Source organism: Falco punctatus, assembly GCF_963210335.1.
Source record: "Falco punctatus genome assembly, chromosome: Z".
NCBI lineage: Eukaryota > Metazoa > Chordata > Aves > Falconiformes > Falconidae > Falco > Falco punctatus.
The window spans coordinates 23386211-23410015 of NC_137586.1; the positions used below are offsets into that span (position 1 = coordinate 23386211).

A 23805-nucleotide genomic window follows, 5' to 3' on the forward strand; every position below is an offset into this window, starting at 1 on the left:
AGAGTGTATATACTGTCTTCTCCTGTTCTTCTGGCTACTAGCCTGTCTGACTGGATGTCAAGCTAACCACCCTTGCAACTGATAGTTTCACAAACAAAATGATTACTGAATTTCTCAACTTAGCAAGTGTCTCCACCTCTAACTCTCTTAGGGGCTCAGAAAAATATTCTGAAGGAAATCAGTAAGTATTTTAAGGTTAAAGGGAGTGAGTCTTTTAGCAATGGTACTGCAGATGTGCACCATCTCAATGCTTAATGCACTTGGAGGTGGCTTAAAAATAATCAGTATGATAATCAGCTGTGCAGTTTTTGTCAAAATTACTTTTTTTCTTTCCTCGAATATAATAGTTTTATAGGACTCCTAAAACCGCTCCTTGCCTGCATAAACTAGTTTGTTTTGCACTTGCATGGAAAGTAAGATTGCCAGTTATCCCAGTAGTAGTTTCATAAGTCCTAACACCATGAGCTATATTTGGTTAATGTTCCAGCATAAAGGTTTATTAAGTATGAGTTCGGCACTGCACTGAATGTACTCCCATCATATCTTTCTTTTGTGATGTGTATTTGAAGTACAGGTTTGGGTTTTTTTATCCATTTACAATGACAGTTCTATAGAAATAAGTCTTTATTTGTGTTCATATATGAAGGCATTTGGCAATTAGATACTGGAGAGAAAAGTTACTTTTTGTATGTGTATATATATGGATGAAAAATGCTATCTGGTGGTTGATCATGCTTATTTTTAACAATAAAACTGTGAATTGCTATTCTTTGTTTGTTGCCACTGGATGGTGTTACCTGTATGGAAGATGGTGTAATGATAATGATTTTTAAAATAATATTTAAATATTTTTGCTGATCTTAAAGTTCTCAGCAAAGTTGCTGTTTTAAAATAAAAGGTAATTTATTTTCTGTTACTTCTCATAGTCTTGATGATTATTGACAGTGAGGGTATTGATGCTACTATATGTAACTGGATTTAGGTAATTTCAGACTGGATTTTGTGTTAGTGTGGAAAGCATATAATCTTAGCTAGTGTACTTCCAAGCTATGGGCAAACAGAAAAGTGGGGATTGGGGATATAGATACAGCATACAAATACTGAGCACCAAATCATAGGATTGTCTTTAGAAAATAATGTAGTTCCTCTTGTTTACTGTTTTGATAAGTTGGATTAGAGAAAGACATTGGGGAAAAGTAAAGAGGACAGAAGGTGGCTATAGACTGACATCTGTTTTCCCGTGGTGTCAGTCAGGGGGTTGTGGGTATTTTGGCTGAGGATGAGTAAACAGGAGGCTTTTGAGAAAGAAATGTTAGTCCCTGTTCTGGATTTTATCACGGAATTTCAACCCAGACAAAAGAGGCAATAAAAGAGAAAGTAAAGTAATATTTAGGAGAGGAGCTGACAAGTATTGATGTACAGACCTAGATACAGCTATTATGGAAACCTTGTGCGAAAGGGTTTAACAATAATTTTACACCGTAGTAGTTACATGGAAGGCATTGCCTGAATTCATTTTACTTGTCTGTAGTAAACCCACATTTTCGTATTTCTGGTGCAGATATAGTCTGATAGGAGTCAAAACACAGCAGTTGTATAGGATTGATATCTTGTTGTACAAATGTAATCAACAGTGAACATGTGCTGTTGCCATATTCCATTTATAAGTACTGAAAAACTGCCAGGGCAGCATTTTGAGCCAGTAGTTTGTATTACCTATACCCAAGGCAGTCCCTATGTATTTCTGTAATACCAGCTACCTCGTACTTAGGAAGAAAAGCACTAAGAACTGCCATTATTTTCTCATTTCATATGTTGTCCTTTTTAATGCAAAGGAAAACAAGATTTCAATCATCATTTAGTGTAAACTTCATTTTGCAATTATTTTCTTTCTCTCAAATCTAATTTCTGTATATCTCTGTAACTTCAAGGCATCAGTCCTCTCCAGAAGCAGTAAATTCCATTACTTTAAAAAGACAGTTTTTTAATTAGAGTTCTGTTTTAAGGAAGCATCTCTGAAACTTAGGTTTTAAAACAGTATTTTCATATTCAAATATACCCACTCATCTTTGTTTTCCTAAATGCTCTAGACTGTGCTTCTAGAGAACTATGAACCTAGGCCCTATTTCTGCAGCAGATGATATAGTCTAGTGAACCTGAAGGTAGTAGCACTTTACCATATGGTATTAGAGGTGTGAGATGCAGTTGATACTTATGCTTCCTTCCAAATGCATTCATTCTCTAGTTTGTTTTTTTGATAGATCTGATACTTAAATCAGTAGGATTTATATGACATCTGTTCCTGGTTTAGCTCTCACTGGCTTCCTTTGCTTGCTAGAGACAAGCTTACCACCTAAATTTTTAAGGCAATGTTATCTGTTAGTATTGAATCCTTTATCTAGAAGATGCTAAATATTGTAAACTGCAAGAAAATGCAGAAGTAATCAGACTGCTTTGTTTTCTAGTTCTGCATAGTTTATAAAATGTAGCTAAGAAGTAATAAATATCACTCAATAAAAACTATTTATTAATTTTGCCTTAGCTTCTTAAAGAGTTTTACTGCTTTCTCCAGAATGTTAAAGAAATTACTTTCATTTGTCATAGGGTTCTGGCACATCTGCTTAGTGTCAGGGGTGGGTAGAAAGGGCAGATGTGAAGCCTGGCGAGAGAAAGGCATGGCTGTACTTCAGTGGGGCTCACTACTGACCCTGCTATTTTCACTGTTCCACATACCTTAAACTAGTTGTGGGAAAAATTGTTCTTAATGAATTAACCCTTCTCTTTAACCTTTAAATTTTTTTTGGTAAAGGCATTAATAAAAGTATGAGCAATACGGCTTTTCACTATCTCATACACCAATCATAAATGAATGGATTGTCTTTTTTCTTTTGTTTTTATACCACACCACAAATCATGCAATAATTTGTAAATTTAAGATTGCACCATTCCTTGTAATAAGTACTAATCTATCAAGAAAGATAAGGCAAATATACAAAACACAGTATTTGGCAATAGTTTGCGTAGGGGTGAATTGTTAGAAGGAAAAAGTAGGTAGCGGAGCAGTCTGAAAAGAAAAACAACTGATAGGCAGGAAGCACTGTTGCAAGAGTAATTACTGGGAAACTAATGAGCCAGAAGTCAAACACATTAATACTTGACTGGGATGAATAACCAAGCACTTTTTAATCTAAAATAAATGCTAGAACTAGGTCAACTCGATATTTAATTTTTTCATGTCTTTTTTTAGGGTCTTAAATGGTCTTGTTGATGTTTTTCTTATCTAGTAACATAGTGAGGCAGAAGAGTTGGGCAGATTCTTGCAGTTGCACTGATACAGAAGGCTGTTAAGATGATCAGTGTTACTCTTATAGGAATGCAGAATAGGTTTTCTGCGTCCAAGCTACACAAAGCTGATGTACCTACAGAAAGAGTGTGTGAAAGTAGCTGGCTAGGAGCCAGCCCAGTGCAGGGTTCATTATCAAGAAAAAATACATGTTTGAGGAAAGCAAGCCAGTGAAATAACTTGTGAATAAACTTTAAAAACGAAAAAACACCAAAACCCAAGAGCAGGTGGAAGCCGCCTACATAAGATGGATTTATGCAGCTGTGGGACATAAACATGTCAATACAGTAACTTCCATATAAGTGTGCTGTTCAATTTTTATTTTTTTCACAATGTTGTGAATTCACAAAATGTTGTGAATATGCAATTAATAGTTTCATGTTTTTATGGTTTTGGGAATACTTTGATCACGACCAAAATCCAATAAACTGTTGTTGGTTTTTAAGGGCTTGTATTATACACAGTTTAAAAAAAATATTTGCCAAGTTTTAACTTGGAGATTTCCCATTAGTGCTTTCTATTATCACTTTACTATATCACTTGCAGTATTGGCTGTTATGCAAATCCCTTGTTGAGCAAGATTCAGTAGTAGCGAAATTCTTTGGAAAGTAATGAGTTACAAGAAAGTTTCTGCATGTACTGCTTACTTGGTGATTAAAATTTTGTTTAACAGAGTTTGGGTTTACTAATTGTGAAATTTTCTGTAATATAAATATGTCAGTAATAGAAATCATTATTCATCTTCCCTTTCTGTGTTTTGTTCTGGTAAGACATACTTTAAACAAAATGTGCTATGGTTTGATATGACCATTTGGTCATTTCTGAGAACAGAGATACAAATGAGATTATTCTTTTATACAGGGCACTTTAAAAATATGTATAATATTTTACTGGTGAAACAATTATGGGCCTGTAGTCTGTTTGTTAATACATTACTTCAGAATAACATGAACACTAACTGTTTTCCTCATCCAAATTATATGAAGCATAAACACCAGCCTTGTCTTGGAAGTTAGAATTTTAAGGATGTTGTGGCACAAATAGTAAACTGATTTATCAGTGTGTTTTAGAAGGCATTTATACAGAATATTAATCAGCTTCTTGCAGAGCACTAAATTTAGAGGTATGTAATACTGTTTTGTTAGTGGTTTCTTCTTCTAATGGCCATAACCACCCAAAACTCTGGATTGTGAAACTTCTCTTTTTTTCACTAGAAACATTAATTGCTGTATAATGTCATGAAAATAGCTGTCTAGGTTTTCTTTACAAGCTGCATTATTATTTTTTTTTTCCTTCTTTGGAAAGTACAGTACCTACTAACGGATAGGGAAACCTCAAAAGGAGCCAGTTATCCATTTGAATGTTTTAAGTTTTACTAATCTGTCTAAAAATCTTTTTGTAAGGTACCTGTGAATCTTTTGGTATCTCTTGGATTTCATTCAGTTTAGAAATACAACTGACTATAGCCTTAACCAAGCATGTTCTTGTATGGCTTGGCTTACCAAAAGTGTAACTGATACTGAATTGATATGGTGCAACTACAAGATTACTCACCTCAAGTAGCTATAATTGACAATTTAATTTTAAGCTAGTATGCTTTATTTTGTATTTGTGATTGCCAGAGTGTATATACAGTTATAACTGGTCAGCGGACAGAAGGTAACTACAAAAGCTTTTGTTATCTAGTCATGTCTGAGGGTGTAAAATGGCATGTTACTAATGGGGGTTTTAAAAGAACATGAACAGAACAGATTCAGGATGCTTAAAGGAAGGGGAAATCAGAATATTTGAACTGGATATCAGAAATATTTTCCAAATTACGAAACATAAGGAATTTGTTGTTTCAGATATTTGAACCAAGAGTACCAAAAAGGAGTATGTCTTGTAGAAATGAGGAAGTAGATAAACAGAATAACATAGTAGATCTTCTGCATTTTCTTCCTCCAGTTTTAAAAATTGTTTGCTAATAAATTTGAAGTATCCCTTTTTAGCCATTCCAAAAATCAGTTTAATGTTTGTCATGTCATTCTTCACAGTGAAATTTCAGCCAAGACTGATATGACCAGAATATTAGTTCCACAAAAATTTTTAAAGGGAACTACAACTATCGCCACAATGCTGGCTTTAATTAGGTTTGTTTCCCTTGTCTTCTGTGGGTTTCATGTTACTGCTTAGTTCTTCCCATCGACTATCTGTATTTTTAACTATTTTTCCCAGATGTGTTTTCTTGCAATTTTCAAGACAGAGTTCTTTCTGCCCATATTTTAATTTTTGTAAGTCTGTTAATGCATTTCTGTTTTCTTACTGGAGATAACAGTTATTTAGTGTCTGCAGATTTTATTAATGTGCTGTTTACTGTCTGATTCATGACTTAGCCGAGTCAGTTCACCCCTCACAAATAGTTAGTGAAGAAACACAGTGATGAGCAATACCAACAAATTCAAAACACAGATGACCGCTTGAAAAGTAAGATTTGTGGTATTAAAAGCATGGCAGACTGTATAAAAACCAAAAGAGCAAAATCACGTATTTCTGAAGTAGTCTGGCCACATGGAATAAGCTTATCTCACGTGTGTTGCATCAGTATAACTCCAATTCAGTCATAATGTGAAATGAAACACTTTTTACATGAATAGTATTTAGTCTGAGCATAAATGTAATTCGATTTGTAGAAGTGCAATGCATCTGTATTAGCAGACACACAATGATTTTAACAAAAAAAAAAAAAATTCTGCTAGCAGATGGTGTCCAACAAAGACCACTATTGTTTCAGTGTGAGATGCTTCAAATATTCTGGGCATTTAGCCCAGACAGAGCCATTTTTCCTATAGTATGTGACCAGGCAATAACAAAAAGAATGAAAATAGAGGTGTCAGTCCATATAAAAATATTTTTATAACTTAATATATCTAACAAGTCAGTGGCAATTATTAAACCAAGTTAAATTAACAAAACTGATAAGATTGTTCTTTTTACATTTTCATGTCTCTCCAAACAGTTATTTGGCATTCTGCCTTCCAGGAAAAATGAGTTTGGAAAGTTAAGCTACCTGCTGATACTGTTTAAATGCCCACAGATAACATAACTCAAGCTGCATTGTGCCTGAAAGTGAGTGTTAGAGCAGTCAACAGGAACAATAAAAATCTGTTCAAACAGAAAATCCACAAATCCCAAGGATTTGGAGCCTCCCTATGGATTTTCCGCAAATTTTGCTGTTTTCAGCAGAATCTAAGTTTTTATTATAAAGGTGAATGGCAAAGCTGAAAAGAAAATTGAGTTAGTAAAGTATGTGCTGAATCCCCTGCTCTCCTTTTGCAGCCTCCTAACTGGGGCCGTCTGCCACATATGTTTTGAGTTTTTCTTTTTATAAAAAAAAAAGCAACAACAAACTCCCACTTTGAATATCATCTAATACTTGCTAACTTCAAGAATAAACTTCAATTACTCTCAGTAGTCTATTAACTCTGAAGTATTTCTTAAATCCGTGAATTCATTTTCTTCAAGTCAGATGAATGTCATCCCTCAGTTTAGTCTTACCCACTTTCTTTGTCCGCATGTAACTCTTCAGAATGTGAACTCTGGAGCATACAGCTGTATCCTTCTGTTTATAGCTGATATATTTTCTAAGAAGAATGAGATTAAGTGTTCCTGAGAAAATGCAAGGATATTACTGATACACATTTAGGTTAAAATGTTGATACAGGTAGCTTGAATGAGGGGTGACTGTTGATTTTAGTTTACAACCATCAAAGTATTTTTGGTTTTAAAAAGTAAATCAGATTAACTCTCTCAACTGTTGTGAGAATTCAGTTTATGGTATCTTAAGAGCCACGAGAGAGTTTTATATAAAGCATTTCAACTGGCATTCCTTATTTGAGACTATTTAGTGATAATCATTAGTAGTTCAGTGAAAACAGGAATAGGACTTTACTGATGAATCAACAAATGAAAACCAGATCTCAAATTGCTTATAGTGATAAAAGGGAAGTACCCAATACTCTAGTTAGTAGGTATGGATTTTTAAGTAGAAAAACCTAAATTACTGAATGTATATTGCTTTTTTAATGTTACTATGCATGCACTTCATGATAGAAAGGAGGAATCATATTAAAAACGCCTTTTTTTTCTCTTCCTAAATGTAACGGAGAAGTAGTGATGAAGACTAGGGTACCCATTCTCAGTGTTCTAATGATGTTTGTTATTCTAGCAGTGAATTACGGGTGCAAAGTTAAAACTAAAACAGAATATGCATTCTGGTAAAAAAAGCATTGGCAAAATTTAACATTCTATATTGTTGCAGTAGCAATACTTCTTGCTTGGGATCTCCTTAACTTTTTCTTTATAGTATTTTTTTCTTCATTGATCTTGACTGCCAATAGAAGTTCTTTGCCAGTTAATTTTAGTAAGAAAAGGAAAACTTATAAAAAGGAAAGGGCATCCTTTGGTTTCTAAGCGTAGTTATCATCATTATTTCAACTGTCTCTCTGACTTAGGTGCTGAGTTTTATTGATCTACTGGTAGACTTTTACATTTTTAGCTGATTAAATAAATGTAAATTCAAAGCAACTTAGAAATAATTTATAGTTTGCTGAGAGTTTTTTTGTATGGAGAGACTCCTATCAACTCTGTGAATTTCTCACAAAACGAAGTTCACCCTTAACATTATGTATTTAAATAAAAACACTGTTGAAAGCATTGTTTGTGATGCTGTGTGCCTATTTTGTTCCACAGGTAGGGATGCAGTGGGCCCAGTTAGTAACTTTTTTTGCTTAATCCAAATGAGCACTGTCTTTAGCAGGTCATTAGTGCTACAGCTGAGCTGATTTTCTTGTCTGTTTAATGGAACTCACCTATACTAAGAATAATTTGTTTTTATAGAATCTAAAATGTTAAAATGATGATGCTATATGAGCAGTATTATGTAGGATGTTGATAATTCATGAGGTATACTATGTAGTATATAAGCAATAGTAAAGCAGTTGCATTATTCAGATTTTTAAAACAAATTACTATATTTACGCATGATAAAAATATTATTTTAATTATATAATCATTTTTTGTATTTGGCCAATAGGTCTTGCCTACAGCACTGATCAAATTAATGTCAGTGGTAGCACTGTTACAGGGACTGTTCTTGCGATACTAAATGTAGAAGTACTGTCTGTGTCAACTTAAATATAAAATTTAGACAGTTGTTTTATAATAAATTAGATCTGCAAGGACAAAAAATTAATTGACTGAAACCTAAAAAGATGAAAATTGCAGGATACTTATTGATTAAAGCTGTTGGGTTAAAATGGATGTCAGCTTGCACCTGTCTTATAAATGCTCAAATATAAGCTTATAACTTAACTTGCATGCTTACAGCTAATTGTTCAGAAGTGTTTCAACCTCAGCATTTTAAGTGTGTAATACATGAACAATAGTCTTGCTGAATTTTTTTTAGCATTTTATTTCAATTTGAGATACAGGAAATAAATTAAACTGTACTTTGAATAACACAGTGGAATTATTTACATGTAAAGTGAAGTACAAAAGTGCAGTATTTCAGACCGTACTTACAAGAGAAATAATTGGTTAATTATGCCAATATGTTATCTCTGTGTTGTGACTACTAGAACAAAAAATAATGTTAAGCATGATAAAATAGATTTGATACAAATAATATTAATTATTAGTCAATTCCCTGCTTTGCTTTTAAAATCAAAATAAATGTTTTCAATTACAACTGGAGTGAGATGATCATCTGAAGTGAACATCATGATTCAGGTCCAGTTTGAGATCTGCTGCAAAAATAAAACATCTTTGGTATTTGGTTTGAATTTTTGAGACTTTCTTAGCCCAATTTAAAAATACCTTTTATTCAGTCTAATGAGGTCTCAAAATGTTTTTTCTGACTCACCTGCAGTCCATGCTTAATTGATGTACAGATATGTGATAATAATGTAAGAGGCATTTTGGGGCCATTCTGTCTTCACATGAGAAGGGAATGGATAAAGGGAAGAGATTAGAGATGGAGCTGCTTTGTAAGAATGTGAAATCCATCGGGGGTAAGGAGCAGATGAACTTAAATATTCTTCTGTAAAATAACCTAGAGCTCAGATAGTGGTTCTGTAACTCTGAGTTAATCAACCTTACTTTTTGTTCCTCACAGACTTAACAGATTTTAATAGTTGTTGAATTCCTTTTAAAATCTTACTGGGAAGCTACTATGTTGGTGATTCTTGTGGCTGATTTTATAGTTGAAATACAAAAATGAGATGCACAGAATGTACTAGGCACACTGAAATACATGATGATACTGTGAGAAGCTGGGGGAGTTTTTCTGGTTGTGCATACATTAGTGTAATTCTATAGTCTTCAGGCATTTGCTGGATAACTCTGCATCAGCTGTGGTGTAACGGTCATGTGTTGACTGTTTGGTATGGAAGAAGTTCACACAGGTCCTAAATACTGAGTCGGGCTTTGATTATATTTCAAAATCCATCTAATGATTATTAAACTCCTTCCTTATTTAACCATTCATGCATTACTTAAGAATTAGAAACTTTTTTTTACCTTTACATATCTCAGTTATTGCTTTCAAAGTTATATCGAACTTTTCCGGTTACATGAAAAAGAGAATGATCTCTCCTAAAGCTGTGAAAAAGCCTACTTTTCCTCCATTCAAAACCAGAAAACAACAGATCACTTTCTCTGAGGAATACTTTTACATAAGAGTTACTTCACCAAAAACCAAGCAAAAAAACCCAAATATATTTTTTGTACCTTTAGACGTGGACCTCTCCAGTATGGAAAATATCACTGTACACTTATGTGCTGCTAAATCAAAGTAATAAATGTCAGGTTTTTAGAAGTCATAATTGATTTAAGAATAACCTATGCTGGATTAGATCAAAGATGCATTTAGCCAAATATCCTGTCTCTTGACAGTGGCCAGAAGCAGGTCAGTTCTAAGATACTATGGGGGAACTTTTTCTGTTGCCAACAATTGCGATTTTAGGGTTTATTTAGTCAGAAGGTTCATTTGGCCTGTTGTGTTTAATATTCTTCGGTGTATTTTTCTTCCGTGAATAGATGTAGCTGCTTTAACCTGTTTGTGCTTTTGGTCTGTATGACGTCTTGTGACAGTACATTCCTCAATTTGATTGTAGCCAGTGTGGACAATATTTCCTCTTGTTTATTTTAAATCTGCTGCCTGCAGTTTCATTTTATACCAGCAAGTCCTTGTCATATGAAAAATAGTGAATAACACCCGTAGCTTACATTCTGTTGAAGACATTTCTGTCCTGTATTTGTTTAGATATCATTTTCAGGTTCATTCAAATCTCTAATTACATTATAATTTACCTTCCATATGAAATGTCCATATCCAGCATCTCTCATCACATCCTGTCTCTAATGTCTGGATTCTGAATCAAGAACAAACTTGGGAAGTGGTGCGACATGAGGGATTTCTTCTTTCAGTGGACAGCCAGAGGGACTTCATGGCCCATTCTCACTGAAATCCCAACTAAAAGTGATCTGCTCTATCTGTCAGCATATTTAGATACAGGGGATCATAAAAATAAGGCACAGGGTTCTTAAAAGTTTCTCTTAACCATCCTTGTGTTCTGATACAGAAGTAGTTGTAGACTGAGCTATGGTGCTTGACTGGTGCGTGAGCCACAGTTTTTCCAGAGAGAGACAATTCTCTAAATACTACTTGGCTGATTGTGAATGCATTGTACAGTGCATCTCTGAGGATCAGTTCCCTGAAGTGCTGTGTTTACTGCGTGCCTGTGTTTTCTGCCTTTTAACAGAAAATGAGAAACAAGGAGCAGGATGCTGCTGCCAGAGCATCTCATCCAGCCCCTACCTAGCACTCTTCTGTCTTCAGGAGCCCCTCACACTTAGACAAGAAGTATGCTGTAAGACAGAGAAATTGTTCCGACAGTGGAAATTCTGGCTTTTGACTTTCCCAGAAAGTCCTGCACCTTCACTCTGTCGCATCATGTACATGTGGTCCCTTCATGTGACAAGAGCGCTTGGGAAAGGCAGTGCTCCAGCTCAGTTTTTTTTTCTTCCTGCCAGAAAAATTCTTTCCAGTCTGCTCTCTCTTGTCTGGATCAGAGGAGCCCCTAGAAGAGGGGCAGCCAGGAAGGATCTTCAGGCTGAATGAATCACCCTGTTGGATCTTTTGAGGCTCAGATAATACTATTGGAAAGAGGATGGTTTTTTTAGCTTTGAGTGAGGCTCAGTGATTGCTTCTAGACTTGAAACATTCTGCAAATCAGTCTTTAAACTGATACTAAGTTGATGACATTTTTATGTATAGAAAAGCAGTTGTATGTAAAGTTGAGTTTTAGAAGATTAAGTTATTTTATTTCTCTTCAGAGATCTGCTCATTTTCAGTCTTAGTAAAAAAAAGAGAATCTACTTGCTTGTGGAGTGTTACAATAGGTAGGTTGAGTAGAATGTTTAGCTGATCTTTCAGACAATTTGGCATTGATCCTGCAAACACCTCAGCACATGCTTAACTTCAAGCCTTTTTTTACATGATTAGAACTGTTAACCACTGTGTACTCAGGGTTCTCAGTTGTAGTTTGCAGTAGCAGAATATTTGAATAGGATTTGTTTATATAAAATACGCATTATATAGAGACTGCAGAGCAGACTCACTTGGGAATAATGTTGCCATTTCGTAATAGGGAAGAATGTTAAAATCTAGAAATGTCTAAGCCAGCTAACTGTGAAACATTGTTGGCAAGATTGTCTTTTTTGAATCTGGCTTTTCAATATAATTACAAATCAAGTAAAGTTGAATGTTTGTTTTATTTAAGGCTGCTCCTGTGACTGAATTTACTATTTTGTATAGACAGGTGCTGTGGCAGGTCAGAAAAGGATTCTGTATGTCTGTGGTGACTATATTTTACAGTGTCTGATAGGTTTTTATGGAAGTAATTTGGTGATCTCATCAACAACAAGTCTATTGTTTCATTACTATCAGATTCAGTGTGTTTGTGATTAAATGAGCAGAATGGAGAACATGAAGGGAGTGCTGTTCACTTTGCAATCATTCCCATCTGTTATAAATTTTTATCAGATGTTGGGAAACAGCAGGCAAAACTCAGAGCAAGTGTTTTACCCAGTTTCCAAGAAACAGTGATATGTAATTGGCGTATGTTGTGCTCTTAGTTCAATCTGTCTATTTAGATATTTGATATCCTATGGTATACTGGTATTAATAGAGTATCTAGAAAGCTATTTTCATCATTCCTCATGTTATTTTCTTTTGAAGGCTCTGATGCGGATATAAATATTTTGGTACTTGGTAATTGTGAGCATTCATGGCACTTACCATAAAATGGAGAGTCAGAGTGAGATTTGGAGAGGAAAACCTCTGTTAGGCATATGCTGCTGTCGTAAGCGTCTTTGCCTCTGTTGACGATGTATTGGCCAGTACAGTTTGCCTCAGAGAAGTGGGAGAGGAATCCATCAGCAATACACATCAGCTGATTTATAATTAGATGGTGCCAAGGAATGAAGTCTTACATTCCTGAAATTCATTTTTAGCATTAGTTGTTCTAAGTAGATGTTCCTGGTTTTCATGTAAATGTCTGAGATACTTTTAATAATGGGAAGGCTCTTACTCCAAAGAAATCGTCTGTGAAAGAATTGTGGTCTTATCTGAAGAGTGAAAAATATTTTATCTTTTTTTCCTAAATTCCTGAGATTTTACAGTCTCCTTGACTCAGATATTAGAAGTCTGTAGCATTTGTGGGTTTCGTGGTTTTTTTTCATGTTTCCTTTGTTTAATTTTCTTTCTGAAGTGAGTAATTCCATCTTCATGTCAGGGGCGATTTTTCATGGTGGGAATAATCTTTGTTATCCTTTCTGGAGTTTCCTGTATTACTGTGTTGGCCATTTTGACATGGGTTATCCAGATTCATTTATAGTATTCTAAACTGAACAGTATTGGCTGTCTCTGATAGTGCCACTAAAATACTTCTTGTATTATTCTGCTTAATAACTGTACCTTTTATGTTACTCTTTTCCACAACTATGTATTAGTAGAGGTCTTCACTGAGCTGTCAGTAGTGAAGTTCAGAGGCTTTTCATGAATTAATTTTGAACTCATTTTGTTACTTTAGAGCTGTGTAAGGTGTATGAGGATTTCCCTCTGTAGTCTCCTTCAATTTTGGAAGACAGGTCAATCAGAATTTCTGAGAACCTGACTGTGGCCATTTGTTCTATTCTCCATTCCTGAGTTACAAGCATGAGAAATCACTGAATTTTGACTGGGCTTTACTGAGCACCTGATTTTGGATCTTCTGGAAATGTCACCATCAAGTACCTCACTCAGTTTTTTAAGAGTATTTAATTTGAACTATTAATTTTGCCATATCAAAAGTTTATTGCTTATTCTTTTCTCAGTTTGGCTATTTTTTTTACCATGTGCTTTGTTTTTAATCCATTTCTCACCATTTGCTTTCTCTCTTTTTTTTTTTTTTTAGAGACTCATTTGTGAAGGCTGTTTGAATATTTAGAGCTGTTCACCTTACCCATTACTCAGTTCATCCACACTTTCACCAACACATTGGCATGAAACTACTAGTTCATTGAGATAGCACAGAGACTTACTGTACAAGCTTATGTTCATTGTATTAGTTACTTAACTCACCAGAAGCTGCCATGAGGTTTACTGTTTTTCCTTGGTCATCCCTTTTGTTCTAAAGATACAGTGTTTGTTAGTCATCTGATACAACATTGTTTTTAAGGTGAGTTAATGGAACAGCCATTCCCGACATCCTTCCAGAGGATGTACTCCAGAGTTTTATCACACTTTAATATGTTGGTATTTCTTCTCCTGACACCTCTGTCTCTGATCTTGTCTCATCTTTATGTCCAAGTCAGGTCAGATACTTAAGAGTTTTCTCCCTAGCACCTTCTTTTGAGAAAGCTGACACGAATCAGTCATTTATCTTATCGGCAGTGGTTTTGTTTTCCTTTATTGTTCCCTTTAATCCCATGTGACCTAGTGACCTCTTCCTTCTCTTATGTTTTCTTGTTTTAATTAATTCAGTCATTTTAGCATTAATACCTTCAGATGTTTCCTCTTTAAAACTCATCATAGCCCCTTTTATACATCTTTTAACATGTGACCTGCTACAATCTGTTCTGACAGCCCTGGCTTTAGATTTACAGATACAAAATCATTTGGTTTGAGTAACCTCTTAAACTTTGTCCTTCAGTCACGCTTAAATTCCTTGTGTTTCTGGTCTCCTTTTTTGTGAGGTTTGCATTGCATCTAATATTTTTTTGTTTCACAGGAAGCATCTGTGTTACTTTTAAAGCATTTACTACTTTCATCTAAAACATTAGAACTTGTCTGACTTGCCTGGTGAAACCACCCTTGTAAGTTTTCATATTGACTTACAGATTTGGGTTGCTTCCTCTAAAATGGTAGAACAATATGATATAATGTTCTAGATTTGAAAGTAAGAATAATTAAAGAAAACAATTAGTGGCTAATAGAAAAAATGTGTTGAATTGGTTTACTAAAACAGATTCTGCAAAAGTAGCCTGTCTCTAGGTATTTCCTGAGAAAAAGTAAGCTTTTTTTCTAGGCTAAATATATATGATAAAACATGATTCTGGACTAAGCTGGAGGAAATGGTTAAAATGAAAGCGAGAGGAATATAGGTCAAGAACTGTAAGATAGGTAAGAAGTTGGTTAAAGGAGAATATAAATGATGTTGAAAGAGCAGCTATTGTTTTGGGTCAAATTTATTAGAATAGTTTTTATTTCAGGTTTTCGGTAATACTTTAAATATTAAAACAAACAAAACAAAACCCCCAAAGTTTGTTAAAATAATCTTGTAAATAGTACAGAGTTGGAAAGTAATGTAATGAGATGGGATTAATTTGGGTAGGAATATCCTAATGGAAAATTGGATGATCTCAAAGCTTGAATAATAGAAATAGGGTGAAGCTTAACAGTCATAGGATCATGCACGAATTTACCCTGCAAGCTGTCATCCAGAAGTGACAGAGGAGGGAAACCTCTTAATTGCAACAGCTGTGAATGACCAGTGTGGTGTGTAATTACAAAAAAAGAATAAAGGCAAGTGCATTTCTGTGAAGCATTAACTAAGCATTTAGAATCCAGATACATATGCTATTGACCTGGATGAGAGATGCTGGCAATCTCCTCCAGTTTTTCTGTTTATTTGTTTTAGTTTAATGGTGTTGCTGTCTTACATTAGCCACAGTTAGGTTCTTCTCTTACATTGTGAAAATTTAGGTTCTCCTGTCTGTTCCAGAACCTGCTTTGAACATAGATGTGCAGAGAATGCATAAAATCAGCTTTAAGTTAAAACTGTGATATATGCTTCTATATGTGCTCTAATGCATACATCTGCAGTTTCTGGCAGTGTGACTGGTGGCTGAACAATGTAAGCAAAGAAAGTTTGTAGGGAAAGCTAATACCTTTTATTAAGCAAACTGGAAGAAAAATAAACTAGCTGAAGAAGAGCTCATGTGCACTGAAACCTGTGGGGTTTTTTTCCCCTCTCCATCTGTCTTAGTTGCCATAATGGAATAGATCACTTCCCCCGTTATATCTTTCTTCTTCTTGCACAAGTTTATACTTCATGCTCTGCCTGTGGGCACTGCTGTTTTGCTAAGCTTCTCCCAACAGAGTAAAATGGTAATGTTCTTCATCAGTTTCAGCAAGTGAGAATTCATTGGTTAGTGCTGTGATGGCATAAATGACATACAGTGTCATTTATAATCCAATATGCCTAATTACATTAAAATAGAGTGCCAGTTATCTGATGCTTTAATTATGTGATCTGCTTATTCATACTCAGGTTTATGGAAATGGAAAGACAATAGTCTTTGATCATGCCAGTCCTATTAGATTGCAGCACTGAAGTCTTTCAGTAGTCCTAGATAAAATGTATAAATATTGGTAGTTTGTCCATAAATTCTTTCAGTGCAGGAGTTTAAACAAAGACTTACAGTACTAATTTCAAACTGTAGTTTACCAATTACTGTTAGAATCAAAACCAGCATTAAATGTTAGCATTAGTGTTAGCACATGTGTTCACACAGGGCCCAGCAGCTATATATTAAAATACAGGTTTCCAGTGTCAAGACCTGCTGAATATGTCTCCCACCATTTTTGTATCATCATCTTACTTGAGATATGACTGTGGTGTAGCATTTGTAGAAGTCAGACAGACATATATCTGATTTCTACAGCAAAACAAGGCTGGCAAAAAGACACAGTGTGTTTTCCAAACCTACAGGGTTTTTTCCTCATTTTTACAGCTGTAAAATTTTTGCAGTGTCAGAGATGAACAATAATGTAATCCAGACAAAAATAAGATCCCTGAACCCTAGAAAGGTCTTATTTTTACATAGAAATGGGGGAATTTACTATCCATTCCAAGAACTGTATGTTCTGCAGGTACCCCAAGGGGCAGAAGGGGGAATACCAGAAAAGGCTTCAAATCTGACATTTTAGAGCAGACATTTCTCTTGATTCTTCCACACATTCTGCACATCAGGTAGTTGTACAAGTCTGACATTTTATATTGTTTCATTTTATTGTTAGTGGTCTATTTAGAAATACTACTTGTATTTTAACTTAGAATTGGAATTTTCAAACAACGCATTATGCATTTTTTTAGTATCTAGCAGAAACTGAAAGCTGTCATCTGAACAGGGGTTCTTCCTCATTGTTCCTGATATTAAGGTGTCCACTTGTCTGTTCTACAATGACCTTACCATATAAATCATGGGTGCTATTGATATCATAGGCATTGAAAATTATCATTAGTAAATTTAAGAAAGAGAACATGGAATGTGCTTTTTACCTTAATACCTTTGGGAAAAGAAATGCAACTGCGTTGAATCCAGGACTTCCTTCCAGGCTATTAGCTTACATTATGAAGGGATACAGTTGTACTACAGCTCGATTTTTACTTGGTTTATCTAAACTAAACTAGAATAATCTATTCTGCCATGAAATTAACATGACCAGTGTTAAAGTATATTAAAGTACTTCAGTATTAATTGTATTTTATTAAGGTGTTAAAGGATGCTGCTCATGTAAAAATTAAACTTATGTGACAATCTTGACATGCTTTTATTATAGATAACATTTTAAAAATGTGAAGTAAACTGAATAAGAGTATTTTTTTTCTTGTTCTGATATGTATACTTTGAACAACACTCACTAAATAATGTTACTATTTACGGATACCAGTTAGTAATTTTCCTCTGATGATACTGAATGAGAAGACAGCAAAAGCAAATGAAAGGAAATGGCCTTCAAAAGCAATAAAACCAACGTAATTATAACACCATAAAAAGAGGAAGGGAAATAACATGCTATGCCTTCAAAAATAATAATTTAATGTAATACTTTTTATTACAGAAGACAGCACTTCCCTGAATAAATTCTTGTTTCAACTACAGCATATCTTTTAGAAAAACACACAGTCCAATGATGCAGAATACATCATAACCTTTCAGTTGTTCAGTCACTGAACAGTTTCTCCATTATAAATTCACATTTACCTGAGTGAATCCTCTGACTGTGAGGCTCTCTGTATAGTTTTGGCACCATCTGAGTACCTAAGTTTTGAAAGAATGTGGCCTTGTTTAATATTGTGTATGCAGGGTCAGTGATGACTGTGTGCTAGGATAGCCTCAAGCAGGTTGGCCCTAGGGGCTTAGGTGCCGTTTAGAGGGGGAAAGGTGAATACTCTTGAATTGTAGTGAGGTTTAGACTGGAGTTGGAATACATTTGGAAATGTATAGAAGGCAAAGTTTTCAGGCATTTTGTGATGGGAATGGTATCAAGTGAAATTCAGCATCTACTGAGCTTTGTCATCACTGGATGGGGAATATCTAAATTACAGTTTCAAATATATGCACCCACCTTTTCCCTAAATCACAGCTGAATAAGGTCCTGTGCTTCTCTAGGTCTTATTTGTGTCTGTGTATCGTATATATTTTATTAGTTACAGATTTTATATGCTTAAATAAATACAGCCAGTTATGGTTTATATATACATGTGCATGAGCCTGCAAGTACAAAGAGACATATATATATATATATGTATGTATATGTATGTATGTATATGTATATGTGTATATATATATATATGTATGTATATAGAAGAAGATAGGTAGGTTTGTGTTTGTGCATAGCAAGTATAATTATATGGTCACTTATACCAAAATCACAAGTAGTGTTTATTTCTGTAATCAGTTCTCTTTTCCTCTGCCAAAGTGAAGACAAATACAGAACTTCTCCTTTTTGAATTAAGAAGTTACTTTGTAAATGCAGAAGAACCCTTATTACTTGCAGCAAGACACCTTCAGTACATGGCACTTGGAAAAAAGGTTTATTTAACTTAGAATATTTGGCTAAATTTCCAATTTATTTTATTCCTTATTAACTAAGTATTAATTCCTGATTTAAAATGCTAAAGAAAACCAAAATAGATTTATTAGAAAGCTGGAGCGTGGAATATGCGATGTTGTAAAGATAACTGCAAAACCCCCTACTATTAAGAGAAAAGTGTATTGAAATATAAAGCTTTAACACCAGTACAGATAAAAGCTGAGAGATGGAAGATCTGTATAGTAAACAAGCACTGTAAGTGGGTTTTGCAGGGCTAATGTACTGAAACTCTATACCACAGCATACCACCTTGAGTTTTTGGATCTATGCTTGCTCACAGCTCATCAGCTATGGGTGCAGCATAGGAAGTCTGTCCTTGTTCACTTGTGGGTTAGATCCTTAGTGACAGAACCGGGCTAAGAGTTATGTTATTAACCTTTAGTCTTGTGTTCAACCCACTACTTCCCACTGCATTTGGTCAGGATGGAATCCTGATCTGCCAAAATCTTCTTTCTTTCAAATTCAGTAGGAGGATTAAGGTCAGGCAGTCTCCAGCAGATTGTGTGTGGAGTCTGTCCAGCCGTAGGGATGTCTCTAGGCTTCTAGGATATTATAACATTATATGACTTGTGACATTAATCTCTGAAATGTTTTTAGACTTGGAGTCAAGAAACTTTTGAAGATTATGTATTGAAATAATCAATGAAAAAAATCTTTTAACCTTGGGTTCATAGAAAATAGAGGAAGATTTTTCAGACCAATACTTCTGTGTGTCTGAGGCCTGCTTCACCATGAAGTACATAAAACTGCAAGTAAATAGCGAAGGTACTTCTGCTGTATTGGAGTTAAGGGTTCGCAGTCATTAGGTGCAAGCTGAATTGTTTGAGATATGTTGATCCACTTTACTGCTGGCTTAGAGATTAGCAGACAAATAGTGTTTATGGTTGAATCACAGAATTGTAGAATGGTTTGACTTGGAATGGACATGTAAAAGTCATCTAGTCCAACCCCCCTGCCATGGGCAAGGACATCTTCAACTCTGTAATTTGCTCAGAGCCCCATCCAGGCTGACCTTGAATGTTGCCAGGGATGGGGTGTCTACCACCTCTCTGGGCAATCCATTCCAGTGTCTCACCACCCTCATAAAAAATTTCTTTTATCTAATCTGAATCCAGCCTCTTTTAGCTTAAAACCATTACCACTTATCCTATTGCTACAGGCCTTACTAAGAGTCTGTCCCCATCTTTCTTGAGTACTGAAAGGCCACAATAAGGTCTCCCTGGAGCCTTCTGTTCTCCACACTGAGCAACCCCCAACTCTGCCTTTCCTCACAGGAAAGGTGCTCCAGACCTTTGATCATTTTTGTGGCTCTCCTCTGGACCTGCTTTGACAGATTTGTGTCTTTGTTGTGCTGAGGGCCCCAGAGCCAGACACAGCACACCAGATGTGGTCTTAACAGAGCAGAATAGAATCACCTCCCTCGACCTGCTGGCCATGCTTCTTTTGATGCAGCCCAGGATATGGTTGGTTTTCTGGGCTGCAAGTGCACTTTGCAAGCTCATGCTGAGCTTCTCATCTGCTGGTGCCCTAAGCCCTTCTCCACAGGGCTGCTCTCAATCCTTTTATCCCCCAGCCTGCACTGATACCAGGGGTTGCTGTGACCGAGGTGCAGGACCTTGCACTTGGCCTTGTAGAACCTTCACATGGGCCCACTTCTGGAGCTTATCCAGGTCCCTCTGGGTGGCATCTCATCCCTCAGGTGTCATCAGCAAACTTGCTGAGGTTGCACTCAATCCCACTGTCTGTGTCATTGAAGATACTAGACAGTCTCAATATGGTATCCCCTGAGGGACACCACTTGCCACTAATCTCCATCCAGACATTGAACTGTTGAAATGGGAGATCAAAGACAGAATGAAGTGTTGTCAAAATATAGGGATTGTTCTGGGATATCCAAATCGAATGTGGAATAAAGTCACACTGGGAAGGGAACGTTCTGGTTTAAAAGAAATATGAAATCAGTGAAAAAGAATACTGATATGGCTATGAATATGTCAAATTAAAATACAGATACCAACAGGAAAGGCCAAAAGAGTCAATGATAACTTGATTACATTACCATGATGCTTAAAGTAAGCAAGGAGGCATCTTTTAAACAGTTTAGATGAAAAAGCGGGTGGGGGGACACCTGAGGTAGGTTATGCATTAAGTCATCTCCTATATTAAAATGGTAAAATCATTATATAGAAAATTTAAAATTACTCAATAGGTATTAATGTTCTGTGTGTGGAAGAAAGGAGCAAAAAGTTCATATCCATTAGAAATCAGGAAGTTGGGCAGCATCTTTCATGATTAAGCATTTTCAGGTAACAGGCCTAGCTAACTTAGTCTAAAAATGTTGCTGAAAATGCAATGCTTTCTGCTGTACTGATGTTCATTTTTAATAAAAAATGGAAAATCATGAGAATTCCAATGAACAGAACTACTATTTCAGAGTCTAATCATGGCAAAAGGTATGATGTAGAGAAATTAAGACAAGTTAACCTTACTTGACTCCTAACCAGGTATAGCAGAATGCTTTGTTTGGTACGCTCTTCAGGAAAAAAAAAAATAGGCTGAAGTTGCATCTAATGCTGGTTAGAGTGATTTTTCAAGTAGTAGATAACTTGTGTTGCCTTTTGGGGAAACTGGAGGGAGGGGATGACAGGTTTAAAAAGGATTGACTTTTTTGATTTATAAAAATAACTGTTGGTGTAGTGTTTATAGTACAGGTAGACTTGTATCAAACATTTGTTTAAAAACCACTGATATCTTTATGTTTAAAAAGACTTTATAAGAAAATGATAGGGAACAGACCATTACAAATAATTTGAATTGAATACCTAAGTGGCCATAATGACATAAAAACCCTCTTGTCATACAATTAAATACCAGGCTGGAAATTAGAAATGCAGGGTTGTAGCTGCAGGATAGTACAACTGCTGAGTGACATTTTTGAAAGAAGTGACTAAGAGGTGGATTTAGTGTCACTGTGGAAACTCATGTGAGTGGTCAGTGCAGTGACAACCATGTGTTCCTTGGTGAGTTAAAACTAAGGTGCCAAGTGCACTATCGGCAGGGCCCTACAGGAATGCTGGAACCCATCAGTATGTCTCATTCTGAAGCTGATGTTCAAAAGGATTGTGGAACACACTGCAGGGTGTCCTGAAGTAGATGGTGGATTAAAGCTGGGAGAACATCCTTTCCTTTAAAAAGAATTCTTAAAGAAGTATAAATTACTTAGTTTGCTAAAGGTAAGCCTGAGTGGTGGCTAAGATAACAGTGTAGAGGTGATTTTTGATCATGCATTCAAATAGTTTACTAGGAAAGCTGATGCCTTCACCATGCATGGTGTCTTTAGGATGTAACTAGATTTCAGCCTGAAGTTACCCAAGGTCTTGTAGCTCCCAGATTCTGGAGTTCCTGTCAGTCCTAGGAAACTAATGCACAGTCCTCTCAAATCAAGCCACAGCTGAACCAGATAATTCAAACGGATTCCTAGACCTGATTTCACTAGAAGTCTTATAGATTAAAAAAATGTATTTATTCTGAGGAAGCAATCTGAAAATTCTGGAGTTAGACAGTTTGTCCTGAAACAGTTTGACTTTTTTTTAAAAAAGTTTTCTGCAGAACAAATATTCTGATTTCAGTAAACTTTAGTATGAGTAGGAAAAAGGAATAATCTTTTTTTATTGCTGTGTCATTCTAAAATTAGACTTCAACAGGCAGTTTTTTGGGTTTTCTTTTTTCTTACAGTGCTTTTTGGAATTAAGTATCCTAGAAAGTATTAGCAATATTACTTAGAGAAAAAGAATATGCTTTATAATTCTTGTCTTCAGAAACACTTAATACATAATTTATTGTATGCATGCACGCATATACACACAGTTATTTCTTTGCTTGATCTTGAATACAGAACAGATGGTTGAGACAGTTATGACCATTGTACTCAGCCTATCAGTAAAGTTGTTTAAGAGCTGCTGTCTTTCAGGATCTTCCAACTTCAGTCAGAAAAAGATACTGAGGGTTATACGGTTAAGAGATTGTAGTGATTACACAAAAATAGTTAGGCTAAGCTACTTCAGGTAAAAGGGTAAAAGCTGTTGTTTATGTATAAGCTTACATATTTGGAAAGTTATGGCTTTCATTTACTATAAAATGTAATTAACTTGCAAAAGTTATGTAAAAAAATGACTGGTAGTAGGAAATTTGGTCCATGTCATCTAGCTTTAGAAGAAATTTCTGGAAGATAGAATCCAGATTGGTGCTTAAGCAATTTCACTGAAATATTCTTCACAAACTGTGGAGATAATAGATCAGTTTTAAAGGATTGGCTACTTTTCTGTTTTCAAAATATGAAATACAGGATGGAAGTACTTCTTGGTTTTGTATGCAACATTGGCAATGCCATTTCTGGAAAAGAAAAAACAGTCGCATGTCACTTCTTTGTTTTCTATTTGTGTGTTTTGGCCTTTCAAAATGGTGGTAAGTAGTCAGAGAATGAGTTTACACCTGCTGTGGAAGTACCTCTCTGTGTTGAGGGAGGAGGGAGGACAGCTTCGAGGCTGCAGGAAGTGGCAAGAAGATGAAGAACAGGGAGCAAGAGCAAGAGGAGAGCCTGCAGTGTAGCAGCGGGACTGAGAGAGCAGTGAGGCAAGCTTGGAGGGGACAGAGCCTGTGTAGTGACAGAAACTTTCCAGGGACAGGTGGCAACTGCATAATTGGCTACAAACCAACTACTAGGTTATATGAAACCTCAGTGCAAATGTAGGGCGCAGGTACAGACTGATTTGTAGTCCCTTATTTTAATTCTACTCCATCAATTTGACATTTTCCTGTTTACAGAACGTCAGTTATTTCTAGTTCTGTTCCAGTAAGTCTGGTTTGTGAGTATGGCCTGACATTTCTACCAGTCAGTACTTGTGGCTTCCTCTTCAGCATGCAGACTTTTTGGATTACCCTGCTCATCAACTTAACTTGGTAAAGTGAGCCTAGGAATAATAACTGTAGGAAGCATGGA

At 35.6% G+C, this 23805-nt stretch overlaps 1 protein-coding gene across 1 annotated transcript in view; it reads left to right on the forward strand.

Moving 5' to 3' along the window:
- The window catches only part of CWC27 (CWC27 spliceosome associated cyclophilin), a 127967-nt gene that overhangs the window by 56766 nt on the left and 47396 nt on the right, over positions 1–23805 (forward strand). The gene's annotated exons all lie outside the window — the stretch shown is intronic.